Source organism: Aulostomus chinensis, chromosome 14 (assembly GCF_037954235.1).
Source record: "Aulostomus chinensis isolate RoL2024-O1b breed Wild chromosome 14, RoL_Achi_v1.0, whole genome shotgun sequence".
Classification (NCBI taxonomy): Eukaryota; Metazoa; Chordata; class Actinopteri; order Syngnathiformes; family Aulostomidae; genus Aulostomus; species Aulostomus chinensis.
In genome coordinates, this window is record NC_141333.1 from 3,533,832 (window position 1) to 3,545,713 (window position 11,882).

The following is an 11,882-nucleotide window of genomic DNA, read 5'->3' on the forward strand; positions in this document are numbered from 1 at the left end:
GACAACACACCCTACAGAATATAGATTAAAGATATTTGTTGTAAAGGCAGATAAAGGGTGGCAGTGTGGGGAGGGGATGGGAGGAGAGGAGAGGGAAGGAGGGAGGGTGGAGATGTATTGACAAGCCATGAGTAGCAATAATGTTCCTGTTCTCTCCCAAAAATAAAACTCTTTGCATGCGTGTGCAGGTGTCAGGCGTGTGAGCGTGGAGGCATTTCACACGTGTAACAGTGCAGCAGATTTGCATCTAGGTCAACTGCGAGTGTCACATTCACAAGTAGAGAACACACACACACGCACACACACACACACACACACGAAGGTGAACATTCAGGATGCTACCTGATGGCACAACTTGACGTGTCACTGCGCTGAACTCACCACGGTTGGGACCGGCAGGTAAAGTTTAACTCAGTATTTCCCATCCTCGCGCTGAACGTTGGTGCCTCTCAACCGTCGGAACTGGAGGTAACCTCATTTCAGCCCAGCAGCAACTCCGAAAGCAGGACTCCCACAAGAAACAACAAAAACAAAAACCAAAAAAAAAAAAAAAAAAAAAAACAACCCACAAACACACACACACAGAGTCAGGGGATCCGGAGGGGGGGCAGCAGGGTTTAAACCCCCCCGACCTCCAATCCTGGGCACGGTTCTACACCAGTGAGAAACTTTCAGAGAGCAGCAGGGATGCTGAAAGTCGGCTTATTGCGGTGTTATATAGCGTTCCTAGAAGCAAAAAAGGCTTTGACCTTTCTGTGGGTAATGACTTAACGAAATGAAAATCATCCAGCAGGAGATAGTCAATAGAGCCAAGAGGGAAAAGACGGGAGAAGAGAGTGTGTGTGTGAGAGAGAGAGAAAGTGAGAGAGAGAGAGAGAGAGCGAGAGAGGCTGCCGATTAAAAAAGATCTGTTTCACACAGCAGCGTCGGGCAGATGCGATGGAATGCGGCTAAGGGAGACAGACGCTCGTCGGGAAAAAAATTAAATAAATAAATAAATAAATGGTTCAATATCCCGATGTGAATTCCAGCCTAACGCCGTTTTCTCCTACTTGACCCGCCTACTCCTCAATCGCGGTGTGAAGGCGCGCTGGAGCGGAGGACGCTGGAGCGAGTGTAGTCGGAAGGAGCCCGGCAGCAGACGGCGGTCGGGGACGCCTCAACTCTCCCCCTGTGCCCCTCTCTCACTTAGTCACATGTTAGAGACACAAGTAGCCTTCTGTAAGAGCTGCCAGAGGCTCGACCGAAGCGGGCGACGTGGGGGGAATGACAACTCCCATCTCTTAGATTAAAAAACGCGTGCACAAAGAAGCGAGGAATGTGTACCCCGGTTCTAGCTTCATAATGCTGCGTGTTATTTATGAAGACATAAGCAATGAGGGAAATTGAATGTGTCCCATAACTTCTTGGCCGGTCTGTTCCAAATAGTGAGAGAGGACGCCAGCGCCGGAGTCCTTATCAGTCTGAGCTGTCACATTAGTTAGAGGAGAGCGGAAGGTGTCGACTGGAACATCCAATCCTCTTTGCTTTGGCTGGGCAGAAGCAGCTCCGCTCAAATGACCACAGAGCGGAGACGAGACGCCGCGGAGGGGCCGGCATTTTCATAAATGGTGGTGACAGCGCGAATTAGAGCGCCAGGGATCATCAACGCCGTTCGAGGGCTGCGGGAACGCGATCCCGTTCCCGAGGACATTGATCAGAAGCAGAGAGAGTGTGCAGCGTTTAGAAGATGATCGTCGCACTAGATGTTAATCATTCTTGCCCAGTTAACAGCAGGTGGGAGACAGTCGCAAGGCTTCCCGTCTGCCTTTTGTTTTGAATCAGTTTCACATTACGGCACTTGCAAACTCTTGGTCAGGTTATTTATTAGTTGCAGAGGCTAAAGGAGACGAACTGAATCTACCCAGACACAGCAGATTTCCCTCTGTAAATCATGCAATCAGTGTAATCAGGCTCACATGCCCGGCATCCTCCATGTGACACTAATTAACACAGTTCTCCATAAATCCCAGTGTCTGTTTAGTACGCCGAGCTGTACCGGAACTGTCCGCGGTGCTGAACTTGATTTATGCTGCTTACCGGCTGAGATTTGTGCCACATTCCCTGTGACACCAACTCAGTTATACATTTCTGCCAATCACAGCTGTGCCTCAACCAGTCACAACCCGTGAGGGGGAAAATGCATTAATTTCACTCTTTCAAACTGTCGATAAATGCAAACACCCTCCATCATGTCAACCAATAATATTATCAACTGTATGAAGACCAGAAGGGAAGGGGGGCGGAATCTAGAAGAACTGACCCTGAATGGTTCCACTGCTAGTTCATAGCTTCACAAATCTCTTTGGGTTTTTTCTTTTTCAGATGTGATTTCTGCTGTGAAAGTAACTTAAAGTTACCGCGAGTGAAGATGTGACGAGTCGGAGCACAACTCCTGTTTGTTGCCAGTATCACGCTGTCCCTAAACCAAAAAAAAGTGGGCTTGAATTTTCCATGAACTGGCAGAATATTCCTTTCTGCTTTGCAGTGGCGTTACGAGCTGAAACTTCAAGTGTTCTCTGGCTGTGTACTCAGAGGTGACTTCCTTTACACAGCTAAAAAGAACACAATTAAATCTTGAAGTGGATCAAAAAACAAATGTAATACCCTCTCGAGTGTAATATTTGTATTCTTGTCTGTACTCTGGAAATATACCAGAACGTTGCTGAAGTTTACTTGATGACTTTAATTTGAAGGGTTCTCCTTGTTGGCTGGACCGGTGCAGACGTGTCAGACAGACAAGATCCGCCAGTGCAGCAGGTCAAGTGCTGGCTGCTGGTTTATATAAAGGACTCAGCATGGCTTCATCTCTCTTAAAAGTTGTGTTGGTAGTTTTGTTTTTCAGAGTTACTGAAGATTTTCTGCTTCCATTGAAGCTTCAGTCAATAAAACCATGACTCGCATCAGTGAGACGTCAGCAGGGACGGATCAGCTCACCGGCAGGCCTCTTTGACAGTTTCAATCACACGTTCATCCTTCCACTCCCTCGGAGTCAGTCGGTCCCTGAAGCAGCGTCCACGGTCTGTCTGCTGAGACCCAGCTCCCTCTCTCCTGTCCAACTAGCCCATCTGGGTCTTTAGTAGCATGTTGGTTCTGGAAGCAGTTTTGAGGAAGCTGACTCTGGATCCAGTCCTCCGGCAGCAGATGGACCTGCTGCCGTTCTCTCCGTTTCTCCCTCCATGATGCTGTCCAGTGGAGACGCTAGGCTCTCCTCCTGGCCAGCAGATTAGCTTCTAATAACCAGGAATCCACATTGCAGACAGTCACACTTACCACCGCTGTGACAAATCAGACACGTTTCCACACTCTGACCTTAGACGGTCCAGCCATAGGAGGCGTGGGGGGGGGGGGGGCTGAACCACCAGCCTTGCTGTTTAACCCCGCAGAATCAGGGCAATTGAACTTGGGATGAAACCGCTGTTTTTGCTGATGGTATAAATGGTCCATAGTAATTATATCAGCTAGCCTGTCCTGTTCTCCAAACACAGCCTAATTAATACCAGACACTTCATCTGATTGTGTTTTGTATTCCCAAAAAATCACAACATTCAATAGGATTTTTTTCTCTCTGAAAGGCTCTCTGTCAGAAGCAGAGCTCCTTTCTTCTTCCCCATCACCGCCTAAGTACTGTAATGCCATTAATTATGCTATCAGGCATTAATGACCTCCATTAGCATATTAATGAGTGATGTTCATGAAATGGATCTCCATCATGTCTGCTGGAACTGGAGCAGCCCAGTGGATTTGCTGCTCCGGCGTCTGTGATGAGCAAGACTTGAGTTTAATTTACACTTTCGTCTCATTAGAGGAGCTGGGAGGGTCTGGAACACATCGCATCCATTTTAACTCCATCTCAGAGAAAAAAAAGGACAAATAATAATACATGTGACACCGCTTCAATCCCCATCCAGACTATCAGTCTTCATTTTCTGATGTCACGGAGTTAAAAAAGGAGTTTTTATCCCCATCAGGGACGATGAGTTCTTGACGCAGATGTTATTTTTTTGGATTGTTTGTTTTTTGACAAAATAGATTTAACAGCATTTCATCCTCCTTCCTCAACCACATTGCAGACTGCAGTTTGGCTGGAGAGGCACTTGGTTTTTGTTTTTTGTTTTTTGAACCAGGCGCTAATGTAGACAACCAGCGGCGTTATTCACACACGGGCCTGTGAAGATTGTGTGTTACTGGAGGATTCCACTAGAGGGCGCACCAGAACATCCAGCATTCTTGTAAAAACCCAAGGAGGAGAGACAAAAGAAGGTGGCAGTAAATACTAGAGCCGTTTTTACATGAGGCTTTATTAGCTAGCAGAAGCCAGATGTAAAAGACTTTCTGTATTTTCAGGCAAATTGATCTCAGCGGCCCAAAATAGCTCAGCTGGCCCCGGCGTCTGACAGTTGGAGGTCATGATACACATTCAGCCCGACCCGCTCGGCTTTTCAAGACTTTCTGCTGTGTTGGGACGTAACAGCCTCAGACTCGGTTCGCTTCCGTTTTGAAGGTTTGCTTGTCTTTGTCGGCTTTGAGACAGAAGCTCGTGTTTTAGCTGAGAAAGAAAAATAGATGTTAAAAAACAACAACAACAACAACAACAACAACAAAAGAGCATATAATGTCAACGTGGGTGGGATGTTGGGAAACTCCCCAGATCTGCATGTGTCACCAAACAGTTGGTGGTGGGGGCTCAAATTCTGATAGAATGCTCTGTCTTTGTTCAGTACTCACAGTCACAAACTCTGGACGGTGCATCGGCAGGGGCCGCAGACCCTGGTCGACACGGTGTGACAACATTTACATCTCACTGACAAAAACAGACCGCAACGTGTCTGTAAACGTAGTGGACTGGCTGACCTTCAGGCTTCTGTAAAGGCCTTTATTCCAGTCACACACCAGCTGAACCCCACTGTAATTTGACCTTAGCCATCTCCAATATCCCTCTGGCAGCCATGATTCAGATAACTTCATTCAATTGGCTGTGTGAAATGAATGTAGGTCTGCTCAACTAAGAGCCTATTCATTTTGGCTCAGTTTCACTGTCTATCATCCCCCCAGTTCACCATCATATTTAAAACCTCCAGGATTACTTGGTGCAGGGGAGGAATATACCTCATAATTCACACAGATTACCTTGTAGCTATCTTTTGTAGCCTTCCATCTACTGATCTGGTATTAAAATAGAAGCCAGTGCCGGCAGCATGCAACCCTGTTTGTTCATATCCACAACCAAAGGTTCATGAAAAGCAGTCATTTCAAAATACTCACAGAGAATATTTGGTTTTCTTATCACACAGCAACTTCTTATGAGGTTGTTTTGGATTCCTTTTTGTTTCGTTTATTGAAGGAACCCAGAACAACCCCACTGACACGTCTCCTTACAAGGACTTAATGGAGCGGGTTAATGCTCCAATATAACAGAACTTCCAATAATCTCAAAACCTGTAATAGGATCGTGATCTCCAAATGTGTCCTGCGTGTAATGACCAATATGAGGCGGTGACCCTGATGAGAAGAAGAATTAAGTTACTACCAAAGGCTGCGTCCTAAAAGAGTGAGATAACCTTGTTTTCTGTTGGAAACAACGAAAACAACAGTAATACTGTGATAGTAATCAGTGGATTTTATTCAAGATATTTATCAGGGCAGTTTGGGTGCGTAACGGTGCGGCTGTTAATTCAGTTGGATTGATAAAACAGCAGAGGAGGGAATGAGAAGGTAAGCTGCTTTGTCTACCCTTCGGTAAACAAAGATCAAATTCCAAATCTCGTACAGATAATGTGCTGTTCTTCTGGAAAACATTCAGCCGCTCCTGTGATGCCACCAGCACTGCTGGCTTATAGTGCTTTAAGGGTTTTGAGTTATAACTGCGAATTCAAATTGTATTTTCTGTCTGTGTAAAGAGATTGTCATCGAACAAGACACACGTGCATGCGCGTGCACACACAAACACACACGCACAGGCACACACACAGGCACACACACACACACACACACAAAGAAAGGAAATAATTATGGAGCCCTGGAGTGCCCAAAGAGAGAGAAAATATACATTTGTGGCCAAGTTGGGTTTGATTTGTGCCCATGAAATAATAAATAACACCGCTGCAATTTTGTGGCCCCTTAAAAAGCAATTGGCAAGCATGTATTCCTTTTCAATTCCACCTTATACATATATATAAACCATCCATTTCCATCCATCCATTTTCTTTTACTTATCCTGTTGAGGGCAGCGGAGGGGCGGAGCCTATCCTGGTAGTTTTTCGCGAGAGGCGGGGTTCACCCTGAACGGGTTGCCAGTCCATCGCAGGGCCAGCACATAAAGACAGACAACCATTCACACTCACAGCCACACCTACGGTCAGTTTAGAGTATCAATCAGCCTCGTCCCCATTTGCACGTCTTTGGACTGTGGGAGGAAGCTGGAGAACCAGAGAGAACCCACGCAGGAACAGGGAGAACATGCAGACTCCACACAAAAGATTCCGTGCTCCAGCCGGGACTCGAACCCAGAACCTTCTTGCTGTGAGGCAACAGTGCTGACCACCGCACCGCCGTGCCACCTACTGTATATAAATAGTTAAAAGGAAAAAAAATATGTAGCACAGGTGGTTTCCGTTTTTTTTTTTTTTTAATTTTATTTCATTGTTGGAATGACGAGGCTGTTCATGGCTAGACCAGCATGCATTTCCACCTCAAGTATGCCGTCATGGAGGACGCTTATCATTGAAACTCAATGAACAGATAAAGTTAGAGATTTATCAGAAATGATATACTACTGTGAATGAGAAGGCTGTGGCTTCTCCATTACCCATCCATCACCAATGATGTATTGCAGATGAAATAGCAGGCAGCGGAAAGCTCTCGCTGAGAGGCTGACCTCGTTGATGAAAGCGAGAACTCCCCCATGGCCATCCTCGCATACACAGCCCCCTCTTTTCAATACAACAGCCAGAGCTTGTCTCCCTACAAGGGAACTCAAATCAACACTATTACTTGTTGGGGGTGGTGTGTGTATGTACACTGACAGAAAAGAACAAACACACAATTTGTCTCCAGACATGGGATGAAAAGTGCCTCTCGTCAACATCGGCGCACGGAGTCAAAAGGCCAATCTCACACCGTGCAGCCGCTGTGCTTCTACACCGGGCTGCACCGAACCTGTTTAAACAGGGGCTGGATTTATTTCACACTGGGAGACACCAGACGCTTGCATGTGATGGTCTGATGCACGTAAATGTCTCATCACCATGACATTTAGTTTTGCAAGTTATTGTAATAACTAATAAGCAGACTGACACATCCGTAGACAGATTTTGAACATAAATCCTAAAGCTAAATAAACTCAATTAAACAAATTTAATTTGATTAGGAAAAAAACAAAACAATCCTAATTAAAACTGCAGGCAGCGTTGATCAGGCTTTGCAGGTGTGTGTGTGTGTGTGTGTCAGTTATTGTGTCATTACTGTCAAGGAAAAGGGTGGTGAAACCAATGAAAGCCAATTAGGGAAGAAATGTCTGAAATTATAAGCCACCGTCTTGTTTCACTGATGATGAGGTTCTGACCGTGACGTTAACATCCAAGCCACCTTTTTTCAGTTTGTTCTGCATTCTGGTTTATCCACTGAACATTTTTGTGTTTACATTTTATTGTAATTCCGTCTAAATTCGCTATAGATAGAAGATGAACTAAGTATTTAGGTGCTGGACAAGCTTGTGAGTACCTAGGATTCCCATGGCGATGTGGTCTGGGGTTTTCAGTTCCCGCTGGGTCACCCTGGTACAGTTGGGGCAGGACCAAGACCTTCCTCAGCAGAGGACGGTGCCCAGCAATTAGGAAGGCGGAGGAAGGCTGCAGCAGTGGGAGGCATCTCTCACTGTCATGCCCTTGCATGCTGTTGTCTGCATCCATCTCTGTCAACGTCCTGCTCCAGGTACGTTGGTAGGCTCCACGTTAACAGAAGCCATGCACAGGTGTCACCTGGAGAGGAATCTTGGGGGAAAATGGTGAATTTATCCTTTAACACAGCACTACTTTTGATTGAGACCAGAAAAAATGTCTTCTGCTTCTCTGTGTATTCTTATCCGACCTTTTTCTTGAGCCCAAAGACAGTAAACAAATGACACAAAGCTGAGTGGAACTTGTAGAGATAAATTCTAGACCTGTGCTTTGCCGAGGATTGAGCACTGGACGAAGGGACAAGTTAAGGCATGTGAAGTGACCCGGTCCACATTACCCCTGTCACTATCTGTATTTCTCAGCTCGGCCTGATAGATCCATGGGCCCTCTGCTGACAGAGATAATATAAGTCAGAGAGAAAGACTGTTTTGTGACAGCACGGTGGAAAGCGAAGAGGAGTAGAGGAAGCAGAGAAAGGAGGAAAGTGCATGACTCAGTGAAATGTGTCGCACCATTAAAATTAAATTTACAGCTGGTTTCAGACAAATCTGTATGCTCTGGTGCTGTAAGCAGAGGTGGTTGGTATTTGGAGGACATTACAAATCGACACCTTACTTCTCGGGACTACTGAATCATTTATTATACCTACCACTACTTAAGCTGTCTAAGCAGTGATGGCTTTGGCACTGTGTTGTCCGCAGTTAATTTATCAGGGATGAGCTGGCTGTTGTACTGTCTGCACAGTTCTCTGTTTAATCCTGCTCCTTCATTAAAGATGTCAAATCCTCACCTCTGCTGCATACATATTTTTTACCTTCGTATCGTCGTGATAACATCAATGGTTATGGTTGTAGCATAATTTGTCCAATGATGGAGCAGGTACTTTAAAAGTTACCGTATGCGAGTTTGCTACAATTACCTCCAGTCCATCCTGACTCATAGAGCCAGTTTGCACCTCGAGAAGCAATCCTGAGGAACTGTAGCGCAGAGAAGCAGCAGCTCGAGCTGTCTGAGGTACTCACGCTATCGCTAACGCTAAGCCTGTTCCTCTGAAACACTAGAGATGATGACCACAGATCACGGCTGGAAGGTAAATGGACTGATAAATGGAGAGCGAGTCTGTCAACCTGTTGTCCTTCTGCTCCAGTAAAGAAAACAAACAAAAAAAAACAAAACGCTGGTTTGTCAGTTTTGCTGTAATCACAATCGTTGTGAGGTGCATTGAGCCCAAGATGCAGCTGTGACAGCGGTGCAAAATTAATGTTGAGGTATAAAAACACTTTCTAATGCAGGAAACATCTCCATACATATTCTTCCATCCATCCACCCATTTTCTTCTGCTTATTCCTATTAAGGGTCGCGGGGGGGGGGGGCCTATCCCAGCAGCTTCTCGAGCGAGAGGCGGGGTCGCCCGTCCACGGCAGGGCCAACACATAAAGACAGACAACCATGCACACTCTCAGTCACACCTACAGTCAATTTAGAGTCTGGATTAACCTGGTCCCCTCTTGATGTCTCTGGACTGTGGGAGGAAGCTGGAGTACCAGAGAGAACCCACGCAGGCACAGGGAGAACATGGAGACTCACACAGAAAGACCCCGTGCTCCAGCCGGGACTCGAACCTGGAACCTTCTTGCTGTGAGGCCACAGTGCTGACCACTGCACCACCGTGCTGCCCTCATACATACTGTCGTCTTATTGGTTGCATTATCTTTGCAATTATTCACAGAGAAAAGGTCCAGGCCTGCTTCATGTTAGCAAAAGCCAAATTTCACACATCGGGTTGCAAGCTAACTAGCTAACCCAGAGTTTGTTCTTGTTTAATGTAGCAGGAGGACTTCAAGAAAAGCTGAACAACAACAGCAAAAAACTGAATGGAAGAGCTGAAAGTCGAGACCACAACAGACCAGGGCAGTGCCCACATCGCTCCAAAAGCCCCACCGATCCACCATGTTCCTCACGCTCCAGCTTCCCTTCGCTCAGGAACGTACCTGACTGCTTGTTAAGTTAGCAGGTCTTTGCTCGTTGTTTGGACAAAGTCTGAGTTTGTGTCGACCAAGTTTTACTAATAGAACCTTTACAAAAAATCAGGTAGGATTTAATTTCCTTTGAGTGCGATCAGTTGTGAGTCTTCAGAGCGTGTCTGCTGGGTACTACGGCTCCTCCATCGGCCCCCAACACCCTCCACATATCCACTGATGCTCCATGTTCATGTTTGTGTTGTGCCAACCAAAAAAGCAGAGGTTGTTGGTGGATTACATGGATTACAACCCCCCCCCCCCCCACTAAAAAATCAACGCTGACTTGCTGATCACCTTCAGCACCTGAGTGTGTTTGTCATGGATCACCCAGAACAAACAACTCCACCTGCTATAGAATATAACACTCAGAGGTGCTACACTCTCTTGATATAAATCTAATTATTTAAAATAGTTTCTCATCTAATATACCATGCTTGAAGGACTTGAAATATATATATATATATATATATATATATATATATATATATATATATATATATATATATATATATATATATATAAAGTCAGTAATGTGAAATTTAAAGTGTTTATCTATTTATTGGTTTTAAATTCCTGGGACTACTGGCTGAGCCCTGTAGCCTTGGAAGATCAGTAAAACAAAAACGAGGAGTTGAAGAAAGAAGAAATAAATTAACTTCAATGGTTACAAAAACTTTGTCCATAGCCGACAGCCTGTAGTTGTTTTTGTTAAGGCTAGCAGAGTAGAGCCAAGGCTGAGCAGAGACAGTGAGGCTGGCATTTATTAGAGAAGCCAGTAATTTATTGCACATTTGAAGGGAGCTGAGCTGGTCAGAGGCCAGGGATGGTTGCTGTTGAGTGGTGGATCCAGGGCGGGGGTAGGGAAGACATGGATGATGGCTGGAGACGGGGACAGAACTGCAGGTTGAGTGGACCGAAGACGGAAACTGGTCATCATTTTGTTTTATTTGTTTGTGTTTTATTAGGCACCAGACAGGCTGATCCATCAGACACTATGACCTGGACAGGTGGATGTGGAGGACCTGAGTATTGGCAGGAGTCCTGATTGCAGGATAGGAAGCAGCAGGAGAGGCTCCGCCCTGGACCTGGTGCACCTGTCCCCACTCAGGTAATCAGGCCATGGAGAGGCGTGGAGGACATGACAGTCATCCAGATGTGCATGAAGCGATCCAATTGTGTCCCACTTTTTGAAAGGTACTTTTTTTCCTGACCTGTTTTTTTTTGTTTTTTGTTTTTTCAGACGGTGTTAACAGTGTGTGTGTTTTGTGGGACAGGAGCCTGCTTTACTCAAGGATCTTGAAAACTATTTGTGGGGGGGGGGAATCATTCATGAAATGTTGACATCAAAATCTTTGCCTGGATGATTACAAGAGATGCACAAATAAAACAAGGAGTTCCACATCGGCACATCAGGCTCTGCTTCCTGTCTGCGAGACGACATTCAGGGCTGTGGAAGAACACGCTTACTCAAGAAGCTCCCATCGATGAGGCTCATACAGTATTTATACAGAACATCACATTAGGGGACGATGTTGGTAAATTTGAGTAGAACAGACATCCTGTGTGATTGCACTGCAACAAAAAGGTCATGTAAGAAGAAAACAGGAATAATGCTGCTGCCCTCGTCTCGGAATGATGATTCGTTTTTTTGATAAATCAAATGTGTATTTTTCACCAAAACATTATTTGCAATCAAAGTCGTACAGAAAGGCTCCATCTGGAAAGGTGCAACTGTGGTGTCTAATTTCTTAAAGAGAAGGATGATTTTTTTCATATCAGGATTTTTATTTATGTTCATCATGACTGTTGTTTATTACTGAACTTCCATTTCGAATGAATCGTCTTGAGGGCCGCTGACGCTCAAAGAAGCCGCTGTAGGTTTACGTTGAGGCTTCTTGTGAAGAAAACAGACGAGTCACAAGGA

The 11,882-nt window shown here is 45.4% G+C and overlaps 1 protein-coding gene and 1 long non-coding RNA gene across 2 annotated transcripts in view; one reads left to right on the top strand and one right to left on the bottom strand.

The window, feature by feature from the left end:
• Nucleotides 1-1,287, bottom strand: part of LOC147249459 (BMP/retinoic acid-inducible neural-specific protein 3-like) — a 50,493-nt gene extending 49,206 nt beyond the window's left edge. The window contains exon 1 of the mRNA XM_086224498.1: nt 382-1,287. The gene's annotated coding sequence lies outside the window, so the exon portion shown is untranslated. The remainder of the gene's footprint in view (nt 1-381) is intronic.
• Nucleotides 1,288-5,728: 4,441 nt separating this feature from the next.
• On the top strand, nt 5,729-11,667 carry LOC147249460 (uncharacterized). The gene is made up of 3 exons (XR_015119366.1): nt 5,729-5,754; nt 10,924-11,066; nt 11,199-11,667. It is a non-coding gene; the product is annotated as an uncharacterized LOC147249460 (long non-coding RNA).
• The last annotated feature ends 215 nt before the right edge of the window (nt 11,668-11,882 follow it).